A 16,321-nucleotide genomic window follows, 5' to 3' on the forward strand; every position below is an offset into this window, starting at 1 on the left:
TTCTATAATGGTATGAAATAAAACAAATTGAATTTTAAATTGAAAAATATATAACCTATTATTCTTTACATACATACAAACTTTTGTTCAAATCAAATCAAAATCGAATTAATCTTAATTTCTCTGTAAAATAATATCCATAATTAAATATATCTATTTTTGTTCAGGCAATCATCGTGGTTATTTCGCGTGAATATTTCCGAGCGGAAAGTATGTTGCACGTCGATTTAATTATCGACGAGCATAAAACTATTAACAGCTAGATTGATTTTGCAGTGGGAAAAATTTTACGACATCGAATAGCATGAGATCATCGATGCAATTATTAGTGGTATTAACCTGGATTGGCCAGATTATGTAGAGAGCACATACCATGGACAAAAATCTGTGATACCTTGGCCGATAAAGTCCTTACACTGTTCGCGTGCGTTCCATTTCAGAATTTTTCCAGCCTAGCCAGGTTATCTTCGCAGCGTTCCAAGTATCAACATCGATGCTTTTCACTCGATAAACTGGTCGCGAGATCGACGTCGCGGAACGGCTTACTCGTGTCCTGTGATAAGTCTCACCACAAGTTTCTCCGACAAGTGAGAACCACGGTCTAGGTATGTAGGTTGGCAAATACCGATAGAATTGCCAACGATTGTGGTCAGATTGTACCGAATGAAATTGCGTTATCTACGTTCTAATTACAGATCTATCTGACGTTCCTTCGAGTGTACACCGAACAAAGGGGAAAACAGAACCGTGCTCAATCCTCTTTGATATTAACTATTCGTTTCACGATGAATGACAGGACGAATGAAAGTATAGCGCGGCGAATCTATGGAAAGGAAACTGCTTTGACGAAGGCTTTAACGAGATGGCGCTCTTCAAAGGGAAAGGCAATCGTTCTCGAGCAACGGGAGATCGTGATAATTGGTGGTTATTTGAAGTTTCGTTTATCCAAGAGCTCTAATTTTCAAGCGAGACTCGCCAATAGCATCGAGAATCGCCTCACTATAATTACCGCGTCGCAATCACTGTTTTTATTATATCGAATTTATTTACAGTTGCGCCATCAGGCGGGACAAAATTGCGACTTTTGTTGCATCGCGAGAGGTTAGTTTGCAAGTTTTCCTCGATGAGGAAGTTTTCGATCGGGTCACCGGGAGAAATGCGGACAAAGGCAGGTTTACGTAATAAACGTAAATGCTAGGAAACAAGTTCAGAACTGAAGGAAGTGAACGCAATGTGTACTCGTCGTGGCTGCATTGGTATACACGTGATCTCGATTTCCCTGGTCGAGCCCAGGTCGAACTCCCACGCTCCCTTCTTTCCGCGCACGTATGCACGATTCTCGTAAAGATCGCACGCCTTCGTTCAACAAATCGCATCTACCTTCCACTCTAATTTGTCTTGGAAAACGCAATATATCGGCCGTCTTGAGCAATTCTCGTCGCGATATTACCTTTGATTCGTGCTATACCTTTGATTCGATCTCCTCGCAAGCAACTCGTTTTGTTTTAATTCCGATTCGATGGTTCAAAATATTATGCAACGACGAGTTTATTCGCGTTACGAGAAATTACGCGATCAAAATTACTTTTAAGATTAGAAACAAATTCTAACGAGATATGCGCGGTGATAAGAGAAGCAAAAAAAGTCGAAATTGTATAATAGTATTCATCTCGTCGAAATAGCACCTGCGAAAACAGCTTTCGTATATGCTCTACGCCGTGAACGAATTTTATTATTCTCGTAATAACGAGGAGGCAGCTGCAAACACCTAACAGGTGGTGCGATATAAATTAGGGCCAAAATTTTATGTGCAACCGTTGCCGAAGAGCTCGTTTCTATTTTAACCACGGACGAGATATTTCGCGATGCAATAGAGTTCTTATGCCACGAACGAGGTAACTCGCGAGTTTATTAGGACAAGAATCGATTCTAGTGTTATTCTATTCAATAAAGTATTCAGCTATTGATAAAATTGCACAGATTTTTTTTTATATAGAATAATATTCTTTATTAATTCGATAAACGACATTCAAATTCGATATTTTATTTTCGTAACATTTTGTGACGATATTGTTTTACAAAATATCTTGTGCTTGTGAAGTAGTTAACGAAGGTACTAAATTCATTCTCTATAGAAAGAGAAACATTATTTTCGAAAGATAGATCGAAACTTTTGTGCGTTTCTCGCGAGAATATGTCTCACAGAATCAACGTGCAAATCGCGAAATGGCGAGGTTATGAAATACAATGAATTTTAAACAGTTTAAATCCGAATTTGATCGAAATATATTAGCTGAGAAAAACAAATTTGAATCAAAATCTAATGAAAAGTCTTGACTATGCCTCTGTTTCTGTACTCAGTTTCTCCTTGAATATATATAATTATAAAGTGCCGCTCGACAACTCATCAGAAATTAATTATGGAAGCATTGAATTCTAACCTTCAGGTATGTATTGTGATAGAGATTCAACTTTCATCTAAATGAATTCGCTCAAACTAAATTACAACTGACACAAAATACAAATTCAACTATAATTGACTCTTTTATAACATGATATCTTGAAAATGTTTTATATGATATCATAAAACAGTGCAAAAATTGTGATAATCCTATATAATACATCCTATTAATAAATTTATTTATCACCAGCCGATTAATAGATTTTATACTCAACATTAATATCGGTAAGTTATAAATCGACTGGCTAAATTCATTGGCTTTTTCCTAAATCTGTTACAGGCGGTAGTTAATAATAGTTTTACTTATTTTTTCAAAGTTATTATAACAATTTTCTGATTTTCAAAAATGAATCTTGAAATGAAAGTGAGTATTTTCAGATTATTTGTCATATTCTAATTATTTGTTGGATAACATGATAATAAAAATGGATATTGATAGTTCGAAGACGGTTATCTAACCTTACTTCTATAATATATTGACTCAGAAAGTGATAATGATACAAATATTGATAATGTGTATCTTAAGATTTTATTTCACACATTTCTACATGACAGTTAAAACTCTTTAAAGAATTCAGATTTAAACTGATTGATTTGTTATATATATTCACAACCGGTAAGTAATATATTTAACATTTCTTTGATTTGTATTAGTTTTAAGTTTTGCTTAACACAATTTCAGTACACAGTACATAGAACAAATTGACCATGTTACAGGAGAATTGACTATATTAATTCACTCTTTGAATCGTGTATTCCTCGTTGACATGATTCCTGAATTGCGAAAGAGAGCGAGACACGCGAGAAACTAAATTCGTGTTTCAAGAAATAGAGATTCTGCATTCGATGAAAGGAGACGTTCGACTTCTATGGTGGCGATAGTAGAAACCAAGCCTGATCAACGGGTTTTGATGAGAAATTACAAGACCTAAGTCTGGCGCTTCGGATTTCTCCGCGGAAATGTAAAGTAGCAGGTACGAGATAGGCAGCGTTTTTTTTTTTTTTTAATTGGTACACGTTCTTTTGATCAACGTATCCTCCATTTACAATTATAAAATGTTCATCTTTTACTTTTTTTTTCTTTACCAGGTAATCAAAAAATTACTCGAAAAGGAAATATATACAGATGATACATTTTTTAATGTGAAATTTTCAAAAATGAAAAAATAGATAAAAATTTGTATTTTTTTATAATGTTGAACGTCTATAGAAGAAAACACAACGAATAGAAATGGAAAATTATTTCGATAGAAAATGATTAATTATGAAACAAATTTTAATCATAAAATGAAAGAGTTTGAAAGCAACCAATGAACATACGAAGAAATGAAGAACGTGAACTAGTAATTGAACGAAAAATCAATCATTTCTGATAGAGAAATTATGTAATATGAACTTCTATTATATGAACAATCTGATTATGTGAACGTGTTTGTTATTCAATATATAAATGAAAAGTTCAACTATAAATATACAAATAATAAAACTTATATCTCATGATTGATATTACTTCGTAAGATTAACTATGTGAGAAATGGTTATGCAATTACGTACGCAGTGTTGTTCAATTTATCGCGGTTTCCCGCGACTCGAATCGAAAGGCAGTAGCTTCCGTAAGAGAGGAAGGCAAATCTTGCCGCGGCGCGAGTTTTTTGCCAAATTAAAGTCGTTAGAGGATAAACGAGAGACTTGCTGGAACAGCCAAGTGGCAAGAAATCTTCTTCGTGGAGGGTCTAATCGCAAGGCGTGCGTTGAAGCTCGCGATCCTACCGCCATCTTCCAAGAAGGAAACGAAAAGAACAGAATATCTCGAAGAAAGCAATTTCTCAGGACGCGAAAACGTAGCGGGATCCATTCGTCAAAGTTAAAGGTTTGTCTAACATTACAAAGCGGAAGACCGATCGAGGGAATCGTCACGTCGTTTCTTTGTTCTCAGGCAACGACATCGTTGAACAACGGTTCGAATTTACGAGCTCCACGAAGCGCGAACAGCGTCAAAGTTGCAGCTCGACACGCCACCAAGGTATACCGAGCAGGAAACTGGACTGTTCCACTGCTGAGCTTCTCCGGTTGAAGAAATTCTTGGACACTTCCTGCTCTTCGATCTCCGCCACTGATACGTGTTTCACAGACCATGTTAACCTTGAGGCCATCCCGAGTTAATGAGAAAACTGGAGAAAGAACGTTCGGTTTTACAGATTGTTTTACAGTTTTCGCAGGTTGATTAGATCCAAGCATAGATCGTAATTATTATCAAGGCAAGAAAACAATTATATTTTTTTTGTTAGGAAGGATAAATAGCAATTGAAAATATTATATAGGGATGCTATAAAAGCAATGAATAGATGAAATCAATCATCATTGTTCAGAAAACAATATCTTCTTCACTTGTTTCATAGAGGTAATTTAATCTCTAATTAAATCACAATATTTAAGTGTAATCCATCAACCTATCATTTTAAATATATTATATACCATTTATACATATGATACTTATTATTTTTAATTTTTAAACTCGAAATATTCAACTTTTTCATTCTTTTTTCTTTTTTAGAAATTTTGCAATATCCATATATCGCCATTCATAAGGATCATTGTTTGCGCTCGATTTTGTGAACACAAGGTTTAATATTTAAAGACGAGGGAATACTTTCACTATGTTTGTTTCTCGTAAGTAGCGGCTATGTTATTATTTCACCGACGAGCCTTTGGCATTCGCACGAGAGTTAAAGCGTGCTTAGGACCTTGTTCGATCCCGCTGGTCTCCTCAAAGAAGCGAGAACCCAGTGTCGACGATTTCCTCGTCTAATCTTTGACTCGTCGAATCTTTGGTTTCACGAAAATTATCCAGTTACCGAGGAATCGAGTCTCGTTCCCTCTTCTCATCGGGGAATGAAGTTCTAACCGAGGCTGAACGACGCGCTAGTGCGAGTCAACTCCATAGAAAGTTTCATACACACTTTCACCGTGGTGGATTGGTGCGAAGCACGTCAGGGTGTCTGTTTGGAGCTTTTACGGTTTCGAGAAGAAGGCAAATCCGCATATCGAGCTCTCCTGTCCCCTTTGCGGTACGTTTCGCCTCTGTGCACCTTCAATGGTAGTTTCGAATGCTTCCCACGACCGGGAGGATCAACCACAAAACTTTGAAACTGGTGTGCTACTTAAAAACTACGCAGCGTAGGCACTCGTTACATTAAAACTTTATATATATATATATATATGCATCTTTGGTAGGTTGGTGCAAGATCAACGACCCAGGGTCAAGAGGAGAGGTAGGGGAGTCGAGCAGAGCATCAAGTGCTCGTTGCCCTCTGGTGTAGCGTGGCGGACCAGGAAATCGGTGCTAACACCGGGATCAGAGAGTCTGCAACGTCGTGCAACACAAGCTTGTGTATCCATCTCGTCCTTTAAGGCATCCATTAGCTTCCTAACTACTAAACACACCGCTCGGGTCCGACGACCCCGTCCTGCTTCCTACCCACCGCACCGTCCGGTCTACGAGGAACCTCTTCTTCCACCTCTTCCCGAGAGCTTGCCTTTTTATTTTCCCTACTCTTCCATCTTCGTCTGCCCCCTTCTGCCATTTCTTCCTACTCTTTCGTTTCCTCCTCCTCCTCGTTTTCTTCTCCCCGTCCTCTTCTACCCTCGTCCTCTTCGTCCCGATACCGACGTTCGAGGGTCATCGACATCCGCGGCTGGAGACATTGTACGCAACGTTGTTGCTCGGTTATCGTGGTTGGCCGCGCACCTTGCGCGCGTTAACTTCGTCCGATGCCCTCCTCGTGACACATTCAAGAACATATATCCTAACGCCTCTTAGACGAACGAAATTTCACAACAACAAATTGCGCAATAAAGGATCGGAGAGAACGGGGCTGCAAAGAATGTAACTGGAACGAATTTCATCGGATCGGTTGCACGCAACGGTTGCACAATGGAGATTTGCATCCGAGACGGCCCGTCTCTGCCTACCTATCCGCTAATTTCCTTAATTGCCAGCCAGAGTGTAATTAACGACGACCGAGTGGCATCGAGTCGCTCCGATTTCCACGATATAATACCCGAGCCCTCTAATGAGATAAATTTAATCCCTTCGCGGGGGGAGAGAATTAAAAAACGGCTTGCCTCCGATAGGCTAACTCGAGTAAATCTCAAGATGGAGCAGGATGTGTTTCGTAGAAACGACACACTTGGAAAGGCCAAGTCGGTGATGCATCATCGTCTTTTCCGGCCGAGCGAAAGGGTCGAGTCATCGAAGAAGCGAAAAATCATGCCGGCGAGAGCGTGAACGCGGGCAACAGAAACGCATTATTGCGCGAGTCAAGCCGACACGTTTGCAGTATTCTCGTCGATTGTCGCTCGTTAACGCCATTGTGCCTTGGGGGACTTGGACACGCGGCGAGCGCGCACGTTACGCAATGCACGCACTTGATACGGCTTGCGGCCGTGTATCCAGGATGAACCGAGAAAAATACGTGGAATATCGCGTCTCTCCGCCGCATTAAAAGAGCGGGACCGAAAGAGAAGGAAATATGAATGCTCGATGATGTTTAATTACGTTTCTCGGAAAGAACGAAGAGTCTGGTTAAATTCTTTAGGAGGACAAGTTTTTTAAACGGACGTTACTTTAATAGCCAAGCCTCGTTCAAGGCCGTACGAAAAGGTAATGTCGCGAGAGAGCGGATTTCGGTGATATCTCGTAGGCAAAAATATATTGTCGATATATACTATTAATACATTTTTATAATTTGTAGGATCGGCTGCATTCCCGCAAAACCGCTTCGAAACGTTTCATTCGAAATCTTTTGCGGTCGAGCACCGCAGAAATTTTTGCCCCTACGCCGATTGCGACATTAACCACGGCGATGATTCCCGATCCTCCTAGGCTGTTTCCACGAGGAGATCGCGTGAAATTTCGCTAAATTAATTACGTCACTATTTGCTGCACCTTTGTGGGTGAAACTTTCACGCCAATCGTTTGTTACTTTCGTATTCGTCACAAACGTAAACGGCTCTACGACTTTTGAAAGAGATTCAAGTTTGAAAGTAAGATCGCGTGAAATGAAAATCTTTTAATCGTGGAATTGATTTGTTAGCGATCAAGATTGCGGTATGCATGATTTATAATGAAAAAGAAATGTAAATGTGGAGCACTTAAATTATAATTTGTACGAAATTACAGTAAATTGTATGATTTCAGTCACAAAAGGAAATCGTGGCTCGAAAAAGTGGATGAATCGAAATTTTGTGGACGTACAAAAAACTTGGAAATTTTGAACTGATTCTTTTTCCCAAAGATTCATTGTAAGGGTAAGTTCAAAAACACAATATATAAAAAATATATAAAAATTCAACAAATATAATTTTAATAAAATCTGAATTTACAATTTTTCCATCAAGATTTTCAATTCTAGATTGTGACTGATTTGATCTGTGCCTTCGACCATCACCAAGAATCAACCTTAATCATTGCAGTCTGCACATTGCAGTTCACCAATAGTTTTATTGCTAACTTTGCCCAGTGGTCAGGTATATTTCCAGGTATGTTTACCAACAACAATGAAAACCGTGAAGAAGCGGGCACAAATGCCGGAACAGAATTCTCATGATAATGTGTGTAAGTAAGTATTTCTTTATGATCGTGTAAAAACATCCTTTAAGACAGTTTGATTAACTCGAATATAATCGAACGTGATTGCGATAGAAGGACAAAAGAGCGCGTTAGCTGAATTCATCGGGTGAAAAGAGGAAAAAGAAGAAAAAAAAAGAAATGGAATAGAAAGGAGAAGAGGAGAAAAGGAGGAGGAGGAAGAGAAGGAGGAGGAGGAGGAGGAGGACCGGTCGACTCGATCGTTCGTCTCGACCGCACGCCAACTTCCTGCTGTCAATCGTTGAAATATGGCCGATGCGGACCGACCGACCAGTTTGGTTCATTTCAAAACTTCCCATCGACGACCGCAAATAAACCAAGCCACGGATCCCTCTTTGATGTTTTGCGAAAATAAAGCGGACGTTTCCTCTCTTTCGAATCGAGCAACATTGTAACCAAGTACATCAAGACTACATTCGTAAACTATTCGACCGAGTTCGATTCAGTTCGCTGAAAAAGATGATTTGAAAAAGAAAAAAAATTGAATATATAAGGTGTGTATATATATATATATATATATATAACGGGGTGGAGGAAGATAAGAATTGCGTGGCACGTTGAAAGAAATTACGAGAAACAGAGGAGGGAACGAAAAATCCGTTGGTATGGAAGTATTGGTTTCTTCGGGGGTCCGGATTTAGCCACGGAACGCCACGAAATGCCAATAAGAGGATCGTTGTCGGAATGAATGCTCGTCACGAACGAACCAAGGGATGGGCGACTTCCAAATTTTGCGAAGAAGTAAAAAAAACTAGCCGGAGAAGGGCTTGCAGGCGCTTGGCCAGTAGCGATGGGATCGAACGTATCGCGAGTTGATTTGAACAAGAGTTTTGATTGATAAGATTCAAATTTTTTTATAAATATCTCAAAGTAGAATCGAACAGCGGTCTTATTAAATTTTCCATTTATTTAAAATTATTTAGTTTCTTTAAAAACATTCTCATAGTTTATGTTGTTTAAACCAAATATTGTTTTTTAACAATTAGAAGTAGAAAAATTAAAATAAAATAGGAATTCTGTTTATTATACTTTTATATAATTTTCTAAAATTTGTTTATATTGTAATTATTTATAAAAGATTCTATTAATTTTAATATCGAAATATTTATATGCAGAGTTATGAGATATTTATTTTAAGATTCGAAATTTATCAACACTCTTGTGCAAATTTGATTTACAAAATTTAAGAATAAAATTTTGGAGATATTGGAACTAAAAATAACATAAGGAGATAACAAGTCATCCGTCAAATATAATAAAAACAATAAATCTTTTTTCAAACACGCATGCATAAAGGCTAAATAAGATAAAAAAAATGCAAAGAAATTTGCAAATAATCAATTTGTTCCTTAACTTTCCAGTAAATGCACATCCTGGAACTTCATCCCATCACTCATTGGCGAGGGAGCGTGTACGAAAAGGAGGAAGCATTCGGGCAAAGAGGAGACACCAACTCCCTTGACGTCCTTCGTCGGTCGCCACAGTTTGCTGACCCGGTTCGAAAAGAGCAAAAATCGATGTCGATTCGAGGAGGAAGGGAAAGAGTAGTGGCCAAAATCGACCAACCGGTTGACCACTGCTACGTATATACCCTCAAACTCTCTTCGCGGTAATCTCGTAGACTATTAATACCGTCTTCCCGTGCCGCCTTTGAACCGAACGGAACTAAAACTACCGGTACACTGCACGGTCGATGCATCCGGTCTAAACGCCTATCGGTTAACGCGTGTATTGATCGCAGTTAAGGATCCATCGTTTCTATCGATGCCAACCGTCGATGAATAACAATTAACCGTGAAACGTGTTATGGACTTCCATTCGCTCGCTTATGGTATGCGCTACGCCGTCTTGGATTTTCGTTAATCAACAGAGAAAATCGTGGTGAGTAATCGATTCAAAAGTGGAAAAACCGAAACAGTTAAAGTTTAACAAAGTTGTGCAAATATCGCGGAAGATCTACGAATTGTTTTCGAAACGCAAGCCACGATGAGTCGCAGAGAGACTTTCTGTCGACTCAGCGTCCTTGCGAGATATCGTTGCCAGAAATTGACTAATAATACAAATTAAACACCCACTGGCGTTATTACATCAGAATGTGAAAATAATAAAGGAAGGGGAAGAGGAAGGGAATCATTTGTAACCTTTCACTGGTTGCCGCATAGATAATCGTGTAACAATCTCTCGACGCTTTCCGCGAAGTGATAACGTATTATCAGCCTCGATTAATCTCTCTAAATTACCTTCTCACACAATGGGGAACCCTGTTACGGTATCTTCGGTAAATACAAGTACAACAAGCCGTGGCGATACGTACCTGGAACACAAACGAAAAATTTATCGTTAGGTGGCGAGAAATTGTGAAGCGGCGAAAAAAGAAAAAAAAAAAAAAAAAGAAAGAAATACGGTCGGTCAAACGCCTCTCGTTTTCTCCTTCGAGCGATAAAGCATCCGCGAAGGCTGTGGAAGGTTTGGTGCATCGAACTCGGTCGCGCGAGTCACATGCAAATTAGCTGAGAGAGGAAGAAGGGAGGAAGAAGCCCGTTGGCTCGTTCTCTTGGTTTCGACGCGACGACGGGAAGCAGGAGTCCGAGGAGGAGACACACGATCGAGCATTCCCGTGCACACGAGGAGGAACGCGTCCACGCGAGAGGAGAACGCCGGTTTATCCTCGACTCTCGACACGTTACGGCCGTATACGTGTAGGAAGGAGCTATCGAAAATCTCAAATCCCACTAACCTCGTTGGCGAGCTACCAAGCCGATGGTGCACGCCTTCGGTACGGATTTCTTTACGGCCCGCTGGGAATTTATTTCTTCTTTACGTGCGACGGATATATATTCGCGATAGCAACCACCACGGGTAGCTGTATGCGAGAGAAACGCGGCGAGAACCGTGTTGTTGCTTCCCCTAGGACGCTTTAACGACCACCGATTCTTTCCACGATGATACTTTTCCCTTTTCTTTTCTTTTTTTCTTTCATTTATGCCGCTAATAAAATGCAAACGGTGTGTTTCTTCGCGTACGCAAAAAAAGAACGAAAGTGTGCCAATCGATGGATCGATGGAGCTTAGTATTATTCCTTGAAAGAAGAATAAACCGTAGTAAAAGCAAGCGATTCAATTGTAAACTCGGCTCGATCGGTGATGGTCGAAAATTGCCACTGGACGATGATGGAGCGAGCGTGTTTGTTATTTTCTAATGGAAATAACTGCGACGGGTGAAATTAACTCAATTTCGTATCCGTACACGGGAGAAAGAAGCGGGGAATAGGTGTGGAGTGGGGATATCGATCGCGGAATAGTCGGAGCAATCGTCGTTAAACGTGTAGAAACTCGGCCGTGTGACGCAACGTCGTTTTATAGAGAGAGACTAACGATTATTACCTTCTTCCCCCTCCCTCCTTCTCTCTCTCTCGGTTGGTTTTCATCGTTGCCAGCGAAAGCCGGCGACCACGTGAAATTGTGACAAGTACTTAAGCGTGTCGCAATTATCTTAGACGATGCTTAACTGCGAATCCGCTAGCCGTTTTTGTATCGCGCGCGCTTTGCCATTTTCTTTATTGTTCTAAACACGAATGCGACCGCATTCGAGACACGTAACGTTTAACTTTACCACGTAACGCTTGGTCTTCCTCAAACACTGCCTCTCCTTCGTGGAGATCGATGAGATTCTCGTTTTTCTCTTGCTCGTAATTCGCAAACATTTCGAGCATCTACGCGATGAAAGATACGCGTCCAATCAGGTGAATTCATTAAGGAGGAGCGCGTCGTCTCGATACTCTGGACACGGGAGAGGGAGCCAGCTCGAGAAACCGGTTATCAATTACCACTGATTCGAGGCCGTTCCGCAAAACAATCGGCAAAAATTCCGCGTTCCGTGGCCCCGTGCCGTCGAAACGCAACTTAATCACGAAGGAAAACTGTAGACGGCGGCCATCTTTGATTATTTTACAAGCGTTCGTTGCGCGCGCAATTAGGATCATAATGGGGATACATTTGCATCGTGGTCGAACAAGGGGGCTCGAGAGGATTCGTTTTATCCGAGATCATCGTCGCTCGTTCGATCGCAATTTGTTCCCAGAAACCGTGTCATTTCTCGCCGCTTTCGATTCGAGTTATCGTGAAACGAGACGATAATCTATCTCCGAGTTGGTATGAGTGTTTATGACGCGCGTCAAAATAAAATTAGCCGTATGCATAATGCATAACGCGTAACTCGACAAAAATACGTGTAGTTGCGATAAACACAGTAAACTAAGTTACAAGTTTGTTTTTTCGTTTTTCATACTCTCTCTCTCTCTCTCTCTCTCTCTCATTTTTGTCACGATGTGAGAACTAGCGATTCTTTCACACGTTCTCGATGAGAAAACCAGAATGAAAAGCAAATGGTAGTATTCCAGATGGGTCAAGCGTAGCCACCTTAAGGACGTTCTATTCTTGGAAGCTGCATCTATCAACCGTTAGCCGTGATAGCTTCTTTCCTGATGAATCCACTATATTTTGCCGTGCATCGCGCGTTCCCCGTATCGCCGTTTCGATTTATTGCTTTAACTTGACTTTAATTGCTTCGCCGATACTCCTCGTGTTTTCTTCCAGTCGCTACTTCAGTATTATAATTTATCATTCTTCTGGCTTCGAAGACCTGTGTTTCTTTCCTTCACGATTACATGCACTTGCGTGTGAATTCGCGGCGAAAACGATCGTGTGCTCGCTAGACGAGAAAATTGAGAGAGAATTGAATCGAGGGTGAAAAGTTGTGCGAAAAAATTAACGACCCCTAAGTAAAGTTGGTAAATGTAAAAAAAACGAAAGCTGTTTCTGATTCCACGCTTATTAATTTGCGAATATCAATTCGATGATTTTTTTCCGTAATAATTCGATTCGATATTATAAAAACGGGCAAATTCATATCTCGAATAATTCCACGGATACTCGACGAACAGAGCAAGCGTGGTTTTCGCGGGAACGTTTGAATAAAAATATTGGCCACATGTTGCGACTTAAAGAAGGCAGACAATAAAGTGGCGAGGTTATTAACGTCATAATTATTAGCGGAGATAAGTCGTTCACGAGGGACTTAATGAGTTTTCCGAATGAACGATTAACTCGAGAGGCCGAGGTGGTCGTGATTTATAGCTCGAGTGAAAAATGAAAGGATACGTAGCGTATTTGTATGCGGGACGCGTGGGCGCGTTTCACGTTCGCGTTTCGGTTAAGAGGAAAGCAAATGGCCAATGCGACGACCGAAAGAGCAGAAGTAACGAAAACCTGAATCCAATTTATCGTGATCCTTTCGATCGCTCGTTTCGATCAAGATTGGCCGAGTTCTCGAGGAAGAAAAAAGAGTGGTAGAAAAAGAAGAAGAAGAAGGGAAAAAAAAGAGATAGCAGAAATTCGATGGAAGTTTGACGAAACGAAATGGTTGAACGAGACGCGAGAGCGTCCATGCGGCAAAGGGACCGCATCCGGGGCAAGGCGGGACCTGCATCCGGTCTGAAAACGGATGAGACCTGGTATTCAAGTGCAAATCATTTCACGGCATTGTGCTCGGGAGTTCGAGACCGTGGTAATGACAAAATCGTTTCTACAACTACCATCCAACTTCCAAAGAACCAGACTGGTCGACGCCTTATTCCGAGAAATCGCTCGACAGTTTTTTGCCGATGGTTTTTCGTGGAAAACGACGACTCAACACGATTCTTTATTCATATGTTGAATATGAAGACCGATAGATAGGTAATTTACAATTGAATGAATAATGAATCATTTTTATCAACTTAAGACCACGATGTGTGACACGTTTCTCAAATACTTCCTCCCGTTTTATATCCCGTACTATGTAACAAGATAAATTTTCTTTTCATTACGCGATTAACGTTATTGGATATTCGCAATTTCATGTTCGAGATTGCTCTTTTCCTATACTTAATTGGAATGCTCTCATTATTGCGTCGAGATCCGTTCAGACTTCTAATTCCATCCTCCTAGTAAAATATTTACATAATGCCGCCAATTGAACCGTTGCATCGAAATCTCGATGCGCAACTTGTAATTTAAGTTGGTCGCTCCGAGGTATAGCTTCCAATTGCCCGAAGCGATTCGTCCACTTAGGACAAACTAAGACGCAGTGCCGCTACTACCAACGGATTGTTTGTGCCGCCTTTTCAAGGCAGACATGGTGAGAATACAGGTTTTTCGCAATGGTTTCTTGGAAGGCCTCAAAGTTACTTCGATTTCTTAGCACAAATCCTCTTAACATTGTTCAAATTAGAATTGTGGCTATCAATACCGTTATCAATAAAATTAGTACTAAACTATTGAATGTATATATAAATATATAATTGTTTAATTGATTTGTTGATCAAAAATTTAAATAATAAAAAGATTTAAAGAATTAATAAATTAGTTACAATAGTTGGAATTTTTGAATTCTTCGAATATCGATAATATTGATATGTTATCGATAATTCGATATATCGATAATATCGCCAAAATATCGTCGATAGCAGATAATAATAATTAGAACCCTTATTTTTAAAGATATTGTTAACGATTATATATGAATTAACGATATTTCATTGCTTTTTTGATATATTTAAAATATTATTAAAATACCAATACAAGTGGATTAAAAATGGCTTAATATAATTTTTCAGTAAAATTTATTTTTATTGCAACTTTTATTACAAATAGTATTTTTACGTGTCTTAATAATAATTAATAAGAAAAAATAATAATTTATTATTTATTTCTATTCGTTAACAATATCTTAGCGATATATCAAAAGCTGTGAATAAGATATCGATTAAATATCGATAATCGATAGTCGCAACTCTAATCCAATATGGCGGAGACGTGCGAGAACGTGAGAAACGTGAGAGTCGATCGAATTTTGTTTTTGCTATTTTTCAATAATGAAGTGGATAATAATTATCAACCAAACGCACAGTTGCGCATTAAACACGGATACAGATAAGGTTAGAACTTCACACAGCCTCTGTGCAGAGAGACGAAATCGTGTTCGCGGTCTTGCACGAGTCGTTAATGAATGCAACTCAATTGGTAAGATCGATCAACGTCTGATGTATGCAGCATAGATTACGTACAAGATCGATACATTGAAATCAATTTCTAGTAATTCGATTGACGTGATGTGCAGAGGCGAGGCGCGACTCGTTGCCTCGTTCCTCGGTTCGCTTGTTCGCTTGGAAACAGCGGGAGGAAACGAAGAAAGGAAAAGAGAGAATGGCGAGGAGGAAGAGGGCGGGTGTAAGGGTAAGCACCGAACCTGCCGAGGAATAGCTTCACGCATGCTTCCCACGTGACTCAGCCGCTCGAGCATAGATACGTATCGTTTGGTAAGCCCTCTGTGTACAACCTGCACGCACGATGCGTGGCGAAATGTCGACGTTTCGACTGGTCGTGTTCATGACTCAACCGAGCCACTAACCTGCTCCTGCGTTTTTCAGTTCTCCCTCGTTTCTTTATTTATACTCCCTTCATCGTATATGAATATGACGCATCTTTGGAAACTTCGATTCAAAGGCCAAGTTTCCGCCTTTCTAAGAAGAATCATCGTTACGAGAAATATTACGTGGACATTGTGAGGTTAGTGGGTTGAATCGATATTTTGTAATATTCAAATGATTCGATACCAAAGTATTTACTCAGTAAGAGGTTAGATATTAATGTTTTAAATATTTACTTGATATTATTTCTTTAACGATACTTTTTAAAACTATAGTAATCAATACAAATCAATACAATATCGAATCAGAAACTTCGTTTGATATTTTAATATTTCGATATTTACAATTATAAATATTTACAATATTTCGATTAAAACATTCGTAACTGTTTTTAATTGCATCTATCTCGTTTTTTTTAATCATGTCTATTCTTTCGCTTTATTGACTTTTACTTTTGATTTTTTATTCTAATTATAACATTTAAATTTTCTTAAATATCAAACGAATATCTTTTAAAACTAACTTCATGACTTCATAACTTAGGTTTTTGATTCGACACAATATTGCTTTGATATTATCTTAGTGAAAAATGATACCAAGTATCTAAAACTTGTAGATTCAATACTGGTATCGATTCTAATACTACGTGATGTAACAGAACGTACGTGTGTATTACATTGCATCCGTTTGATTCTAGGAAGCGAAAGTCACGTCCCTTTCCCGACATGCGAAACGTTTTCGC

The 16,321-nt window shown here is 39.4% G+C and overlaps 1 protein-coding gene and 2 long non-coding RNA genes across 3 annotated transcripts in view; 2 read left to right on the plus strand and 1 right to left on the minus strand.

Annotated features, from left to right (window-relative positions):
- The window catches only part of LOC122714381 (serine/threonine-protein kinase 17A-like), a 52,126-nt gene that overhangs the window by 15,978 nt on the left and 19,827 nt on the right, over window positions 1-16,321 (minus strand). The window lies entirely within an intron of this gene.
- Window positions 3,596-5,594, plus strand: LOC122714383. The gene is made up of 3 exons (XR_006346635.1): window positions 3,596-4,331; window positions 4,398-4,862; window positions 5,016-5,594. It is a non-coding gene; the product is annotated as an uncharacterized LOC122714383 (long non-coding RNA).
- Window positions 7,652-8,308, plus strand: LOC122714382. Its single transcript, XR_006346634.1, has 3 exons — window positions 7,652-7,771; window positions 7,876-8,082; window positions 8,166-8,308. It is a non-coding gene; the product is annotated as an uncharacterized LOC122714382 (long non-coding RNA).

Source organism: Apis laboriosa, unplaced genomic scaffold (assembly GCF_014066325.1).
Source record: "Apis laboriosa isolate Shangri-la unplaced genomic scaffold, ASM1406632v1 scaffold29_cov151, whole genome shotgun sequence".
In the NCBI taxonomy this organism is placed as follows: Eukaryota; Metazoa; Arthropoda; class Insecta; order Hymenoptera; family Apidae; genus Apis; species Apis laboriosa.